The sequence below is a fragment of the Platichthys flesus genome, chromosome 10, assembly GCF_949316205.1.
Source record: "Platichthys flesus chromosome 10, fPlaFle2.1, whole genome shotgun sequence".
Classification (NCBI taxonomy): Eukaryota; Metazoa; Chordata; class Actinopteri; order Pleuronectiformes; family Pleuronectidae; genus Platichthys; species Platichthys flesus.
This window is the reverse complement of record NC_084954.1, coordinates 24,794,833-24,809,452: the sequence shown is the minus strand read 5'-3', so window position 1 is coordinate 24,809,452 and position 14,620 is coordinate 24,794,833. Positions and strand designations below refer to the sequence as shown.

At 47.6% G+C, this 14,620-nt stretch overlaps 19 non-coding genes across 19 annotated transcripts; all 19 read left to right on the top strand.

Annotated features, from left to right (window-relative positions):
• Positions 1 to 40: 40 nt before the first annotated feature.
• LOC133962903 (U2 spliceosomal RNA) lies at positions 41 to 232 on the top strand. The gene has a single exon (XR_009922468.1). It is a non-coding gene; the product is annotated as a U2 spliceosomal RNA (small nuclear RNA).
• Positions 233 to 745: 513 nt separating this feature from the next.
• On the top strand, positions 746 to 861 carry LOC133963735 (U5 spliceosomal RNA). The gene has a single exon (XR_009923221.1). It is a non-coding gene; the product is annotated as a U5 spliceosomal RNA (small nuclear RNA).
• Positions 862 to 1,035: 174 nt separating this feature from the next.
• On the top strand, positions 1,036 to 1,227 carry LOC133962730 (U2 spliceosomal RNA). Its single transcript, XR_009922305.1, has one exon. It is a non-coding gene; the product is annotated as a U2 spliceosomal RNA (small nuclear RNA).
• A 513-nt stretch (positions 1,228 to 1,740) lies between these two features.
• On the top strand, positions 1,741 to 1,853 carry LOC133963573 (U5 spliceosomal RNA). The gene has a single exon (XR_009923068.1). It is a non-coding gene; the product is annotated as a U5 spliceosomal RNA (small nuclear RNA).
• A 177-nt stretch (positions 1,854 to 2,030) lies between these two features.
• LOC133962630 (U2 spliceosomal RNA) lies at positions 2,031 to 2,222 on the top strand. The gene has a single exon (XR_009922211.1). It is a non-coding gene; the product is annotated as a U2 spliceosomal RNA (small nuclear RNA).
• A 513-nt stretch (positions 2,223 to 2,735) lies between these two features.
• Positions 2,736 to 2,848, top strand: LOC133963572 (U5 spliceosomal RNA). Its single transcript, XR_009923067.1, has one exon. It is a non-coding gene; the product is annotated as a U5 spliceosomal RNA (small nuclear RNA).
• Positions 2,849 to 3,025: 177 nt separating this feature from the next.
• On the top strand, positions 3,026 to 3,217 carry LOC133964288 (U2 spliceosomal RNA). The gene has a single exon (XR_009923749.1). It is a non-coding gene; the product is annotated as a U2 spliceosomal RNA (small nuclear RNA).
• A 513-nt stretch (positions 3,218 to 3,730) lies between these two features.
• On the top strand, positions 3,731 to 3,843 carry LOC133963571 (U5 spliceosomal RNA). The gene has a single exon (XR_009923066.1). It is a non-coding gene; the product is annotated as a U5 spliceosomal RNA (small nuclear RNA).
• Positions 3,844 to 4,019: 176 nt separating this feature from the next.
• LOC133962651 (U2 spliceosomal RNA) lies at positions 4,020 to 4,211 on the top strand. Its single transcript, XR_009922231.1, has one exon. It is a non-coding gene; the product is annotated as a U2 spliceosomal RNA (small nuclear RNA).
• A 513-nt stretch (positions 4,212 to 4,724) lies between these two features.
• Positions 4,725 to 4,840, top strand: LOC133963734 (U5 spliceosomal RNA). Its single transcript, XR_009923220.1, has one exon. It is a non-coding gene; the product is annotated as a U5 spliceosomal RNA (small nuclear RNA).
• Positions 4,841 to 5,014: 174 nt separating this feature from the next.
• Positions 5,015 to 5,206, top strand: LOC133962692 (U2 spliceosomal RNA). The gene has a single exon (XR_009922269.1). It is a non-coding gene; the product is annotated as a U2 spliceosomal RNA (small nuclear RNA).
• A 513-nt stretch (positions 5,207 to 5,719) lies between these two features.
• LOC133963623 (U5 spliceosomal RNA) lies at positions 5,720 to 5,832 on the top strand. The gene has a single exon (XR_009923116.1). It is a non-coding gene; the product is annotated as a U5 spliceosomal RNA (small nuclear RNA).
• Positions 5,833 to 6,009: 177 nt separating this feature from the next.
• Positions 6,010 to 6,201, top strand: LOC133962850 (U2 spliceosomal RNA). Its single transcript, XR_009922418.1, has one exon. It is a non-coding gene; the product is annotated as a U2 spliceosomal RNA (small nuclear RNA).
• A 513-nt stretch (positions 6,202 to 6,714) lies between these two features.
• Positions 6,715 to 6,826, top strand: LOC133963867 (U5 spliceosomal RNA). The gene has a single exon (XR_009923347.1). It is a non-coding gene; the product is annotated as a U5 spliceosomal RNA (small nuclear RNA).
• A 177-nt stretch (positions 6,827 to 7,003) lies between these two features.
• LOC133962691 (U2 spliceosomal RNA) lies at positions 7,004 to 7,195 on the top strand. Its single transcript, XR_009922268.1, has one exon. It is a non-coding gene; the product is annotated as a U2 spliceosomal RNA (small nuclear RNA).
• Positions 7,196 to 7,708: 513 nt separating this feature from the next.
• On the top strand, positions 7,709 to 7,821 carry LOC133963621 (U5 spliceosomal RNA). Its single transcript, XR_009923114.1, has one exon. It is a non-coding gene; the product is annotated as a U5 spliceosomal RNA (small nuclear RNA).
• A 177-nt stretch (positions 7,822 to 7,998) lies between these two features.
• LOC133962849 (U2 spliceosomal RNA) lies at positions 7,999 to 8,190 on the top strand. The gene has a single exon (XR_009922417.1). It is a non-coding gene; the product is annotated as a U2 spliceosomal RNA (small nuclear RNA).
• A 513-nt stretch (positions 8,191 to 8,703) lies between these two features.
• LOC133963866 (U5 spliceosomal RNA) lies at positions 8,704 to 8,815 on the top strand. Its single transcript, XR_009923346.1, has one exon. It is a non-coding gene; the product is annotated as a U5 spliceosomal RNA (small nuclear RNA).
• A 5,342-nt stretch (positions 8,816 to 14,157) lies between these two features.
• Positions 14,158 to 14,345, top strand: LOC133962985 (U2 spliceosomal RNA). The gene has a single exon (XR_009922545.1). It is a non-coding gene; the product is annotated as a U2 spliceosomal RNA (small nuclear RNA).
• Positions 14,346 to 14,620: the final 275 nt, after the last annotated feature.

The following is a 14,620-nucleotide window of genomic DNA, read 5'->3' as shown; positions in this document are numbered from 1 at the left end:
GTGCCAAGAGGTTGGCTTGGACATCCAACACTTGTGGATTATCGCTTCTCGGCCTTTTGGCTAAGATCAAGTGTAGTATCTGTTCTTATCAGTTTAATATCTGATATGTCCTCTATATGAGGACTACATATTAAGCAGATTTTTGGAAAGAGGAGCAGAAATTTGGAGCTTGCTCCCTTCTCTCCGAGCATTGGCCTTGCATTGCAGTGCCGCTGGGCACGGTGCCCTCTGTTCTTACCTTGTAGAAAAGCAAACACTCAAACAATTGTGGAGGTTTTAAGGTGAATTCTACACTGGGTCAATAAAACTGAGGGAATGGCCTGGCAGAGTTTGACAAGTGTGCAAAACTGCTCTGATGACTCACTGCCTTGTGAAGCGATTATGCATGAATCTGCACGGGGTCACAATGAGCATCAACTGGATTCCAAATAGAATCAGAAGCATTTGTCAAAAACTGAAACGTGTTTTCACTCAACATCTCCTGGGAGACCTGGTGAGAAAGCAGAGTCCGCTTTTGGACCCAATGTAAGTGGTTCAGGGATGTATTGCTTAAAAAGGCTTAAAAGCCAATCACTAGTCAGGGCAGGAGCAAATAAAGCCTTGTATAATTTGTGTTGGCAGATGGGGGCGTGGTGGGAATGTTGTATACTAGAATCTGACATGCGGAAAGCAAAGAGAGGCCCACCGCGAAGGTGGTGACTGTGACCGAGAGGCTCCACCTCTGCTCTCGAGCAGAGGGCCATGCTGACTCTGGTTTCTCTTCATAACGCACAAGTCTTTCGCCTTTTACTAAAGACTTCCGTGGAGAGGAACAAACATGAGTTGAATCTATTTTTGGCAGGCTTTGCTGTTTTGCTGAGCCTTATGAAATTGTGAAAAGTCAAAGAGCTGTCTAGGTCAGCAATCAGGTGTCCACAAAGGAGAGCTTGGGCGGAGGTGATGAGCAGCCATTGTTATGCACACCTACAAACGGGGTACCACAGCAAGGGAGATTTGTGCCAAGAGGTTAGCTTGGACATCCAACACTTGTGGATTATCGCTTCTCGGCCTTTTGGCTAAGATCAAGTGTAGTATCTGTTCTTATCAGTTTAATATCTGATATGTCCTCTATATGAGGACTACATATTAAGCAGATATTTGGCAAGAGGAGCAGAAATTTGGAGCTTGCTCCCTTCTCTCCACGCATCGACCTAGCATTGCAGTGCCGCTGGGAACGGTGCACTCTGTTCTTACCTTGTAGAAAAGCAAACACTCAAACAATTGTGGAGGTTTCAAGGTGAATTCTACACTGGGTCAATGAAACTGAGGGAATGGCCTGGCAGAGTTTGACAAGTGTGTAAAACTGCTCTGATGACTCACTGCCTTGTAAAACGATCATGCATGACTCTGCACGGGGTCACAATGAGCATCAACTAGATTCCAAATAGAATCAGAAGCGTTTGTCAAAAACTGAAACGTTTTTTCACTCAACATCTCCTGGGAGACTTGGTGAGAAAGCAGAGTCCGCTTTTGGACCCAATGTAAGTGGTTCAGGGATGTATCGCTTAAAAAGGATTAAAAGCCAATCACTAGTCAGGGCAGGAGCAAATAAAGCCTTGTATAATTTGTGTTGGCAGATGGGGGCGTGGTGGGAATGTTGTATACTAGAATCTGACATGCGGAAAGCAAAGAGAGGCCCACCGCGAAGGTGGTGACTGTGACCGAGAGGCTCCACCGCTGCTCTCGAGCAGAGGGCCATGCTGACTCTGGTTTCTCTTCATAACGCACAAGTCTTTCGCCTTTTACTAAAGACTTCCGTGGAGAGGAACAAACATGAGTTGAATCTATTTTTGGCAGGCTTTGCTGTATGGCTGAGCCTTATGAAATTGTGAAAAGTCAAAGAGCTGTCTAGGTCAGCAATCAGGTGTCCACAAAGGAGAGCTTGGGCGGAGGTGATGAGCAGCCATTGTTATGCACACCTACAAACGGGGTACCACAGCAAGGGAGATTTGTGCCAAGAGGTTGGCTTGGACATCCAACACTTGTGGATTATCGCTTCTCGGCCTTTTGGCTAAGATCAAGTGTAGTATCTGTTCTTATCAGTTTAATATCTGATATGTCCTCTATATGAGGACTACATATTAAGCAGATTTTTGGCAAGAGGAGCAGAAATTTGGAGCTTGCTCCCTTCTCTCCACGCATCGACCTAGTATTGCAGTGCCGCTGGGAACGGTGCACTCTGTTCTTACCTTGTAGAAAAGCAAACACTCAAACAATTGTGGAGGTTTCAAGGTGAATTCTACACTGGGTCAATGAAACTGAGGGAATGGCCTGGCAGAGTTTGACAAGTGTGTAAAACTGCTCTGATGACTCACTGCCTTGTAAAGCGATCATGCATGACTCTGCACGGGGTCACAATGAGCATCAACTAGATTCCAAATAGAATCAGAAGCGTTTGTCAAAAACTGAAACGTGTTTTCACTCAACATCTCCTGGGAGACTTGGTGAGAAAGCAGAGTCCGCTTTTGGACCCAATGTAAGTGGTTCAGGGATGTATTGCTTAAAAAGGCTTAAAAGCAAATCATTAGTCAGGGCAGGAGCAAATAAAGCCTTGTATAATTTGTGTTGGCAGATGGGGGCGTGGTGGGAATGTTGTATACTAGAATCTGACATGCGGAAAGCAAAGAGAGGCCCACCGCGAAGGTGGTGACTCTGACCGAGAGGCTCCACCGCTGCTCTCGAGCAGAGGGCCATGCTGACTCTGGTTTCTCTTCATAACGCACAAGTCTTTCGCCTTTTACTAAAGACTTCCGTGGAGAGGAACAAACATGAGTTGAATCTATTTTTGGCAGGCTTTGCTGTATGGCTGAGCCTTATGAAATTGTGAAAAGTCAAAGAGCTGTCTAGGTCAGCAATCAGGTGTCCACAAAGGAGAGCTTGGGCGGAGGTGATGAGCAGCCATTGTTATGCACACCTACAAACGGGGTACCACAGCAAGGGAGATTTGTGCCAAGAGCTTAGCTTGGACATCCAACACTTGTGGATTATCGCTTCTCGGCCTTTTGGCTAAGATCAAGTGTAGTATCTGTTCTTATCAGTTTAATATCTGATATGTCCTCTATATGAGGACTACATATTAAGCAGATTTTTGGCAAGAGGAGCAGAAATTTGGAGCTTGCTCCCTTCTCTCCACGCATCGACCTAGCATTGCAGTGCCGCTGGGAACGGTGCACTCTGTTCTTACCTTGTAGAAAAGCAAACACTCAAACAATTGTGGAGGTTTCAAGGTGAATTCTACACTGGGTCAATGAAACTGAGGGAATGGCCTGGCAGAGTTTGACAAGTGTGCAAAACTGCTCTTATGACTCACTGCCTTGTGAAGTGATTATGCATGACTCTGCACGGGGTCACAATGAGCATCAACTGGATTCCAAATAGAATCAGAAGCATTTGTCAAAAACTGAAACGTGTTTTCACTCAACATCTCCTGGGAGACTTGGTGAGAAAGCAGAGTCCGCTTTTGGACCCAATGTAAGTGGTTCAGGGATGTATCGCTTAAAAAGGCTTAAAAGCCAATCACTAGTCAGGGCAGGAGCAAATAAAGCCTTTTATAATTTGTGTTGGCAGATGGGGACGTGGTGGGAATGTTGTATACTAGAATCTGACATGCGGAAAGCAAAGAGAGGCCCACCGCGAAGGTGGTGACTGTGACCGAGAGGCTCCACCGCTGCTCTCGAGCAGAGGGCCATGCTGACTCTGGTTTCTCTTCATAACGCACAAGTCTTTCGCCTTTTACTAAAGACTTCCGTGGAGAGGAACAAACATGAGTTGAATCTATTTTTGGCAGGCTTTGCTGTATGGCTGAGCCTTATGAAATTGTGAAAAGTCAAAGAGCTGTCTAGGTCAGCAATCAGGTGTCCACAAAGGAGAGCTTGGGCGGAGGTGATGAGCAGCCATTGTTATGCACACCTACAAACGGGGTACCACAGCAAGGGAGATTTGTGCCAAGAGGTTAGCTGGACATCCAACACTTGTGGATTATCGCTTCTCGGCCTTTTGGCTAAGATCAAGTGTAGTATCTGTTCTTATCAGTTTAATATCTGATATGTCCTCTATATGAGGACTACATATTAAGCAGATTTTTGGCAAGAGGAGCAGAAATTTGGAGCTTGCTCCCTTCTCTCCACGCATCGACCTAGCATTGCAGTGCCGCTGGGAATGGTGCACTCTGTTCTTACCTTGTAGAAAAGCAAACACTCAAACAATTGTGGAGGTTTCAAGGTGAATTCTACACTGGGTCAATGAAACTGAGGGAATGGCCTGGCAGAGTTTGACAAGTGTGCAAAACTGCTCTGATGACTCACTGCCTTGTGAAGCGATTATGCATGAATCTGCACGGGGTCACAATGAGCATCAACTGGATTCCAAATAGAATCAGAAGCATTTGTCAAAAACTGAAACGTGTTTTCACTCAACATCTCCTGGGAGACCTGGTGAGAAAGCAGAGTCCGCTTTTGGACCCAATGTAAGTGGTTCAGGGATGTATTGCTTAAAAAGGCTTAAAAGCCAATCACTAGTCAGGGCAGGAGCAAATAAAGCCTTGTATAATTTGTGTTGGCAGATGGGGGCGTGGTGGGAATGTTGTATACTAGAATCTGACATGCGGAAAGCAAAGAGAGGCCCACCGCGAAGGTGGTGACTGTGACCGAGAGGCTCCACCGCTGCTCTCGAGCAGAGGGCCATGCTGACTCTGGTTTCTCTTCATAACGCACAAGTCTTTCGCCTTTTACTAAAGACTTCCGTGGAGAGGAACAAACATGAGTTGAATCTATTTTTGGCAGGCTTTGCTGTTTTGCTGAGCCTTATGAAATTGTGAAAAGTCAAAGAGCTGTCTAGGTCAGCAATCAGGTGTCCACAAAGGAGAGCTTGGGCGGAGGTGATGAGCAGCCATTGTTATGCACACCTACAAACGGGGTACCACAGCAAGGGAGATTTGTGCCAAGAGGTTAGCTTGGACATCCAACACTTGTGGATTATCGCTTCTCGGCCTTTTGGCTAGGATCAAGTGTAGTATCTGTTCTTATCAGTTTAATATCTGATATGTCCTCTATATGAGGACTACATATTAAGCAGATTTTTGGCAAGAGGAGCAGAAATTTGGAGCTTGCTCCCTTCTCTCCACGCATCGACCTAGCATTGCAGTGCCGCTGGGAACGGTGCACTCTGTTCTTACCTTGTAGAAAAGCAAACACTCAAACAATTGTGGAGGTTTCAAGGTGAATTCTACACTGGGTCAATGAAACTGAGGGAATGGCCTGGCAGAGTTTGACAAGTGTGCAAAACTGCTCTTATGACTCACTGCCTTGTGAAGTGATTATGCATGACTCTGCACGGGGTCACAATGAGCATCAACTGGATTCCAAATAGAATCAAAAGCATTTGTCAAAAACTGAAACGTGTTTTCACTCAACATCTCCTGGGAGACTTGGTGAGAAAGCAGAGTCCGCTTTTGGACCCAATGTAAGTGGTTCAGGGATGTATCGCTTAAAAAGGCTTAAAAGCCAATCACTAGTCAGGGCAGGAGCAAATAAAGCCTTGTATAATTTGTGTTGGCAGATGGGGGCGTGGTGGACTGTTGTATACTAGAATCTGACATGCGGAAAGCAAAGAGAAACCCCACCGCGAAGGTGGTGACTGTGACCGAGAGGCTCCAACGCTGCTCTCAAGCAGAGGGCCATGCTGACTCTGGTTTCTCTTCATAACGCACAAGTCTTTCGCCTTTTACTAAAGACTTCCGTGGAGAGGAACAAACATGAGTTGAATCTATTTTTGGCAGGCTTTGCTGTATGGCTGTGCCTTATGAAATTGTGAAAAGTCAAAGAGCTGTCTAGGTCAGCAATCAGGTGTCCACAAAGGAGAGCTTGGGCGGAGGTGATGAGCAGCCATTGTTATGCACACCTACAAACGGGGTACCACAGCAAGGGAGATTTGTGCCAAGAGGTTGGCGTGGACATCCAACACTTGTGGATTATCGCTTCTCGGCCTTTTGGCTAAGATCAAGTGTAGTATCTGTTCTTATCAGTTTAATATCTGATATGTCCTCTATATGAGGACTACATATTAAGCAGATTTTTGGCAAGAGGAGCAGAAATTTGGAGCTTGCTCCCTTCTCTCCGAGCATTGGCCTAGCATTGCAGTGCCGCTGGGCACGGTGCTCTCTGTTCTTACCTTGTAGAAAAGCAAACACTCAAACAATTGTGGAGGTTTTAAGGTGAATTCTACACTGGGTCAATGAAACTGAGGGAATGGCCTGGCAGAGTTTGACAAGTGTGCAAAACTGCTCTTATGACTCACTGCCTTGTGAAGTGATTATGCATGACTCTGCACGGGGTCACAATGAGCATCAACTGGATTCCAAATAGAATCAGAAGCATTTGTCAAAAACTGAAGCGTGTTTTCACTCAACATCTCCTGGGAGACTTGGTGAGAAAGCAGAGTCCGCTTTTGGACCCAATGTAAGTGGTTCAGGGATGTATCGCTTAAAAAGGCATAAAAGCCAATCACTAGTCAGGGCAGGAGCAAATAAAGCCTTTTATAATTTGTGTTGGCAGATGGGGGCGTGGTGGGAATGTTGTATACTAGAATCTGACATGCGGAAAGCAAAGAGAGGCCCACTGCGAAGGTGGTGACTGTGACCGAGAGGCTCCACCGCTGCTCTCGAGCAGAGGGCCATGCTGACTCTGGTTTCTCTTCATAACGCACAAGTCTTTCGCCTTTTACTAAAGACTTATGGGAGAGGAACAAACATGAGTTGAATCTATTTTTGGCAGGCTTTGCTGTATGGCTGAGCCTTATGAAATTGTGAAAAGTCAAAGAGCTGTCTAGGTCAGCAATCAGGTGTCCACAAAGGAGAGCTTGGGCGGAGGTGATGAGCAGCCATTGTTATGCACACCTACAAACGGGGTACCACAGCAAGGGAGATTTGTGCCAAGAGGTTAGCTTGGACATCCAACACTTGTGGATTATCGCTTCTCGGCCTTTTGGCTAGGATCAAGTGTAGTATCTGTTCTTATCAGTTTAATATCTGATATGTCCTCTATATGAGGACTACATATTAAGCAGATTTTTGGCAAGAGGAGCAGAAATTTGGAGCTTGCTCCCTTCTCTCCACGCATCGACCTAGCATTGCAGTGCCGCTGGGAACGGTGCACTCTGTTCTTACCTTGTAGAAAAGCAAACACTCAAACAATTGTGGAGGTTTCAAGGTGAATTCTACACTGGGTCAATGAAACTGAGGGAATGGCCTGGCAGAGTTTGACAAGTGTGCAAAACTGCTCTTATGACTCACTGCCTTGTGAAGTGATTATGTATGACTCTGCACGGGGTCACAATGAGCATCAACTGGATTCCAAATAGAATCAAAAGCATTTGTCAAAAACTGAAACGTGTTTTCACTCAACATCTCCTGGGAGACTTGGTGAGAAAGCAGAGTCCGCTTTTGGACCCAATGTAAGTGGTTCAGGGATGTATCGCTTAAAAAGGCTTAAAAGCCAATCACTAGTCAGGGCAGGAGCAAATAAAGCCTTGTATAATTTGTGTTGGCAGATGGGGGCGTGGTGGACTGTTGTATACTAGAATCTGACATGCGGAAAGCAAAGAGAAACCCCACCGCGAAGGTGGTGACTGTGACCGAGAGGCTCCAACGCTGCTCTCAAGCAGAGGGCCATGCTGACTCTGGTTTCTCTTCATAACGCACAAGTCTTTCGCCTTTTACTAAAGACTTCCGTGGAGAGGAACAAACATGAGTTGAATCTATTTTTGGCAGGCTTTGCTGTATGGCTGTGCCTTATGAAATTGTGAAAAGTCAAAGAGCTGTCTAGGTCAGCAATCAGGTGTCCACAAAGGAGAGCTTGGGCGGAGGTGATGAGCAGCCATTGTTATGCACACCTACAAACGGGGTACCACAGCAAGGGAGATTTGTGCCAAGAGGTTGGCGTGGACATCCAACACTTGTGGATTATCGCTTCTCGGCCTTTTGGCTAAGATCAAGTGTAGTATCTGTTCTTATCAGTTTAATATCTGATATGTCCTCTATATGAGGACTACATATTAAGCAGATTTTTGGCAAGAGGAGCAGAAATTTGGAGCTTGCTCCCTTCTCTCCGAGCATTGGCCTAGCATTGCAGTGCCGCTGGGCACGGTGCTCTCTGTTCTTACCTTGTAGAAAAGCAAACACTCAAACAATTGTGGAGGTTTTAAGGTGAATTCTACACTGGGTCAATGAAACTGAGGGAATGGCCTGGCAGAGTTTGACAAGTGTGCAAAACTGCTCTTATGACTCACTGCCTTGTGAAGTGATTATGCATGACTCTGCACGGGGTCACAATGAGCATCAACTGGATTCCAAATAGAATCAGAAGCATTTGTCAAAAACTGAAGCGTGTTTTCACTCAACATCTCCTGGGAGACTTGGTGAGAAAGCAGAGTCCGCTTTTGGACCCAATGTAAGTGGTTCAGGGATGTATCGCTTAAAAAGGCATAAAAGCCAATCACTAGTCAGGGCAGGAGCAAATAAAGCCTTTTATAATTTGTGTTGGCAGATGGGGGCGTGGTGGGAATGTTGTATACTAGAATCTGACATGCGGAAAGCAAAGAGAGGCCCACCGCGAAGGTGGTGACTGTGACCGAGAGGCTCCACCGCTGCTCTCGAGCAGAGGGCCATGCTGACTCTGGTTTCTCTTCATAACGCACAAGTCTTTCGCCTTTTACTAAAGACTTATGGGAGAGGAACAAACATGAGTTGAATCTATTTTTGGCAGGCTTTGCTGTATGGCTGAGCCTTATGAAATTGTGAAAAGTCAAAGAGCTGTCTAGGTCAGCAATCAAGTGTCCACAAAGGAGAGCTTGGGCGGAGGTGATGAGCAGCCATTGTTATGCACACCTACAAACGGGGTACCACAGCAAGGGAGATTTGTGCCAAGAGGTTAGATTGGACATCCAACACTTGTGGATTATCGCTTCTCGGCCTTTTGGCTAAGATCAAGTGGAGAAACGGCGACAGAGTTGGACGAAGAAGGAACACAGCTGACAAAAAGATTGCCCCAACGGCCTCCAAGGAACAGACAAGCCCAAAGGTCGGCGTGAGGTTCACGATACGCTTTCAGGCTGAGCCGGTGGAGGAACATCTGATTTCGAGAGACTGGTTCTGCAAAAATGTCATCTTGGAACAACTGAGGCTGAAGGTAGAAGATGTATACTGCATCCAGTGGAACCAGCCAGAAAAAGCCTTTGACGTTACCCTGGTCAGTGAAGATATGTATTCAAGAGTGGCTGAAGCCTGTAGAAAGGAGGCTGGGACAAGATTCATAGCCGGTTACAAGATTTTGAACCTGGACAGACCAAATTTCAGAACTATCACGGTGCATACCTACAACCCCTTCGTCACCGACCTAGCACTAGTGGCTTTTTTGGGACAGCACGGAGAGGTTGTGACTAGTGCTAGGTACGTAAAAGACATGAGGGGATTCTGGACAGGAAGAAGGCAGTTCCAAGTGCTGCTGAACCCTGACGCAGAAGGACATGGAGGACTGAAGCATCCACCTGCTCTTTTCAGCCTTGGTGGGGACCGCGGTTACCTGTTTTACGCCCGGCAACCAGCTTTCTGTAGGCGTTGCAGGCAGTCAGGCCATACAGAGGCAGGCTGTTCCAGAGCCGGCTGCCGTACCTGTGGCCAAGGGGGCCATGAGGCTAAAGAGTGCACAGGGCCCAAGGCCTGTCATGGATGTGGTGAAATGGGCCACCTTTACCGCAACTGTCCAAGCAGAAGGAGGACCTTTGCGGAAGTGGCCAAGTCCAATGGAGAACCAGAAAAAGCAAAGCATCCAGGAAAGGGACCCTTGCCTGCAGAGAATGGCTCATGCACACCGGTACTGGCGGCGCCAGCTACGGATCTTTCTGAGATTGGAACAGAGGAAGTCCCCCTGGAGAAAGGAACAAAAGGCAGTGCCACCCGGGATACCGAAGCCCAGGTGACCTGTGACCACGCAGGGGGAGAATTTCCTGCCATCAGCCCAGATCCAGCCACCTCCAAGATCAAGAAGGGGGCACGGAAAGGATCACAGGTTTTCGGAGGGGGGAAAGCAATTAGAAGCGGAGAGAGTAAGGAGGAGGGCCATAGTAAAAAGTCAAAGGGGGAAGGCAACGGGGCCGAGGGACAGGACCAAGAGAAGGGAGTTGATGGTGGGATGGTTAGTGGGGTAGAGCAGCAAAGAAGGGCTGCAGAGGAGGGAGGACATCAGGAGCAGGATGGGGGTAACATAGGGCTAGGTAAGGGTGGGGAAGCTATTGAGCATATCGGAGGAGATCCATGTGAGCTGCCAAATGTAGGTTGTGGGCTGGAGCTGGATTTACCTCCAGACCTGCTCAATATACTATCCCCTATGGGAGAAGATGCATATGAGGGACCCAACAGGCCATCAACATCGCCAAATCCAGTGCCCTTTTCCTGGGCGGACGAGATGAAGAGGGAGGACTTCTTCTCGCAGTAGGGAGGTTGTATTTGGGGGGGGGGGGGTTTTGTGTGGCTGTAAACACTTTAAAAATACAAATTATAATGGCTGTAGTAAAGATGCTTTCATTAAATGTAAGAGGAATGAGGGACACGTTTAAAAGAAGGGTTGTTTATGATTTTGTGGACCATCTGCATGTTGATATTTGTTTATTGCAGGAGGTTCATCTAAGGGACATAGGGGATGTAGCGAAATTCTCAAGGGAGTGGACGAAAGGGGATTCAATCTGGAGTGTGGGAGGGGTCCACTCTACAGGTGTAGGGATATTGTTTGGGGTTAAAGAGATAAGGGTGGAGGATGTGTTCACAATTGTCCAAGGGAGGATACTGGGTGCTGACATCACATGGGGGACCAACAAGCTGAGGGTTGTTGTGGTGTATGGACCACAAACTCAGAGGGAAAGACAAGAAATGTTTGGTTTAGTAGAGACACACCTGACCACCAATAGGCAGGTAATTGTAGGTGGGGATTTCAATGTGCAGTTAGGCAAGGGGGGGGACACCAGCGATATTTATATCTCCCACCTCATGGCTAGACACGGGTTAGTAGATGGGGGGAGGATGGTTAGGCCACTGGCAGACGGTCCCACATGGCGTAATTCACGCGGAACGTATAGACGTCTTGACTACGTGTTTGCCTCAAAGTCTATGATATTGGTGTCAGGTCGACTGCTCCCTGTGTTTTTCTCTGACCATGATGGGCTGCTGTTTGAGGTGCGCCTGTGCCTGCCTGTTTTTGGGCGTGGGTACTGGCGCTTAAATATAAGCATACTAGAGGAGGACATGTTCAAACAAAGTTTTAAACTGTTTTTCAAAAAACTTTTAGGACTAAGACCATTGTGTACTGGAGTGATGGAGTGGTGGGAAGTAGCCAAGAAACGCATGAAGATGTTTTGCGACAGTTTTTCTAAAAAGAAGGTGAGGTTGGCAAAGAGAGAGGTGTTTCGCTTACAGCACCTCCTCGAGCTTGAATACAGCAAAGGAAACAGCACTGGCACAGTAAATCAGTGGGCTTGTGACTCCCTAAAAGCAAAGCTCAGGGAGGTCTTTGAGGGTAGGGCCCGGGCTTACCTGTTCCTGGTGCAACGAAATTACTTGGAGAAGCATGAGACATGTTCTGCTGCTTTCTTCAGCTCAATACGGGCAGACAGGAAAAGACAGGTACAGACCGGGATCAGGGACAAGCAGGGTGTGGTAGTGTCGGAGGCAGCTGAGATGGTGGGGGCTGCTACTGACCACTACCGCACAAGTTTCCAGGAGAAAGAGGTAGATGTAGGGGGAGGGGAATACTTCCTGAACTTACTGACCAAGCAGGTGCCGTCGGACATAGCGCAGGCTTTGGAGGCCCCGCTCACACTCAAAGAGCTCGAGGGAGCCCTTGGTAAAATGAACAAGCGGAAGGTGCCTGGCATCGACGGACTGCCGGTGGAGTTTTATCTCAAGTTCTGGGAGATTCTTGGACCGGTAGTGTTGGAGGTGTTGTCCACAGTGCTTCTCACAGGTGCAATGGGAGGGACTATGGCTACAGGGGTGATCTCCCTTCTGTTTAAAAAGGGGGATGGCACCGACCTCGGAAACTGGCGGCCACTGACAATGTTGTGTGTTGACTATAAACTCCTGGCAAAGGTCCTAGCGGATCGTCTGGGCACAGCGCTTCCACACGTGGTCCATGTGGACCAAACGTGTGGGGTGGCGGGGCGCTCTGTTAGATGGAATCTCCAGCTCATACGAGACGCTGTCGCTTGGGCAGAAGACAGACACCTGCCATTTATGGTGGTGGGCCTCGACCAGGCAAAGGCCTTTGACAGGGTTCACTGGGGCTTTATGTTTAGGGTATTGGAAAGGTTAGGCTTTAACAAGGGTTTTGTCGGATGGTTGCGCACATTATACACAGGTGTGGGGAGCACCGTGGCAGTCAACGGTCACTTAGGGGAAGTTTTCAGGTTGCACTCAGGGGTAAGACAGGGCTGCCCACTCTCACCGCTGCTCTACATCCTTTACATAGAGCCACTGGCGGCAGCTATTAGGGCTGACCCAGGGGTGAAAGGTTTCCTGGTTCCCGGCAGCAGAGGCCTGCGGGTCAAGCTGTCACAGTATGCAGACGACACCACACTGCTGCTGGACAGTGATGAGAGCCTGATCCGATCCTTAGAGATTTTTCAGGACTTTGGTCGGGTGTCTGGAGCAAGACTGAATCACGCCAAGTCCTCTGTCAAGTTCTTTGGGAGGTGGAAAGAAAGGACAGATGTACCGGGAGGGCTGTCGCTATGCACAGGTCACCTGAAGATACTAGGGGTCAGCTTTGAGGCAGCCAACAGTGCCTCGATCAACTGGACCAGGCGAATTACAGCAGTCCAGAAGAGGCTTGCACTCTGGAAGAGCAGGTGCCTGACCTTTATAGGGAAGGTACTTGTACTGAAGGTAGACATTCTGCCATCCCTCCTATATTTGGCATACATATATCCACTGCCAGTCAGCATGAGGAGACCTCTCATGCGCCTCGTGTTCCATTTCATATGGGGGGGGAGGTACGAATATGTGGCTAGGACTCGCATGCTGGCTGGTATCGAAGCAGGAGGGAGGGATGTGCCACACCTCCCGCTGAAGCTGGACTGCATTTTTGTTTCTTCCTTGTGTAGGGAATTATCATTTCCGATAGAGCACCCCTCAGGCTACTTCTTACGACTCTATTTCGCGTACCAAGCTAGGGGGTTGATTGTCTGGAACAATTTGGCACCCAGGGTGGAGCAGCAGCCATGGCATTACAACCATGCAGCCAGGTGGTTGCAGGCTCATCCTGAAGCCTCAAACAGAGAAATAAAAATAGATCACAGAGCCCTCTACAGAGAGGTCAGCAAGGGAGTGGTCGCACCTTTGGTGGTGGGGACCCCGAAAGAGATTTGGAGGGGGATTCAGCCAGGGGGGCTTGACAATGAGCTAAAAGACATCAATTGGTTATGCCTGCACAAATGCCTGCCAGTGCGGGAAACCATGTACCGGCATGGGTTGGCAAGATCCCCTGTGTGCCCTCGGCCAACCTGTCCGGGGGAGGAAACGGTCAGGCATGTCATGTGGGACTGTCCAATTGCAAAGATAGTATGGGGTAAAGTGGGGGAACGGCTAGGGCAGGTGGTCCGAGGATTTAATTTGACCTGGGATAAGGTTGAAAGAGGTTTAGGCTCAGGAAATTTCCCAATGTGGTATATCATAAGCACTACAAAGAGGATAATGTGGTCGGCCAGGCAAGATCTGGTAAAGAGAAATAAAGACAGCAGTGTGGAAGGGATCATGAGGAGGGTGGAAGCTGATGTAAAAGGGAAAATCAAAAGGGATATAGAGAAGTGGGGGAAGCATGCAGCCCTAGAAAGGTGGAAGGGAGGGTTTGGGTGGATATGGTGAACTGAGTGTGAGGTCAAATGGAGTTCTTTGGGCTGTTTTTTGTTTTCTTTTATTGTTTTCACCTTTGTTACTGCAATATGGACCGGGTAGGATATGAAAAACGAATATTTATGACTGTAAAGGCTCACAGTCGTGGCCGAAAATTGTATTAGGGATGGTCATACATGATAATTGATTTGTATTGATTTGACTTGATTTGTACTGAACTGATGAAAGTTTTTTGTAATAAAAAAAAAAAAAAAAAAATCTGTTCTTATCAGTTTAATATCTGATATGTCCTCTATATGAGGACTACATATTAAGCAGATTTTTGGCAAGAGGAGCAGAAATTTGGAGCTTGCTCCCTTCTCTCCACGCATCGACCTAGCATTGCAGTGCCGCTGGGAACGGTGCACTCTGTTCTTACCTTGTAGAAAAGCAAACACTCAAACAATTGTGGAGGTTTCAAGGTGAATTCTACACTGGGTCAATGAAACTGAGGGAATGGCCTGGCAGAGTTTGACAAGTGTGCAAAACTGCTCTGATGACTCACTGCCTTGTGAAGCGATTATGCATGAATCTGCACGGGGTCACAATGAGCATCAACTGGATTCCAAATAGAATCAGAAGCATTTGTCAAAAACTGAAACGTGTTTTCACTCAACATCTCCTGGGAGACTTGGTGAGAAAGCAGAG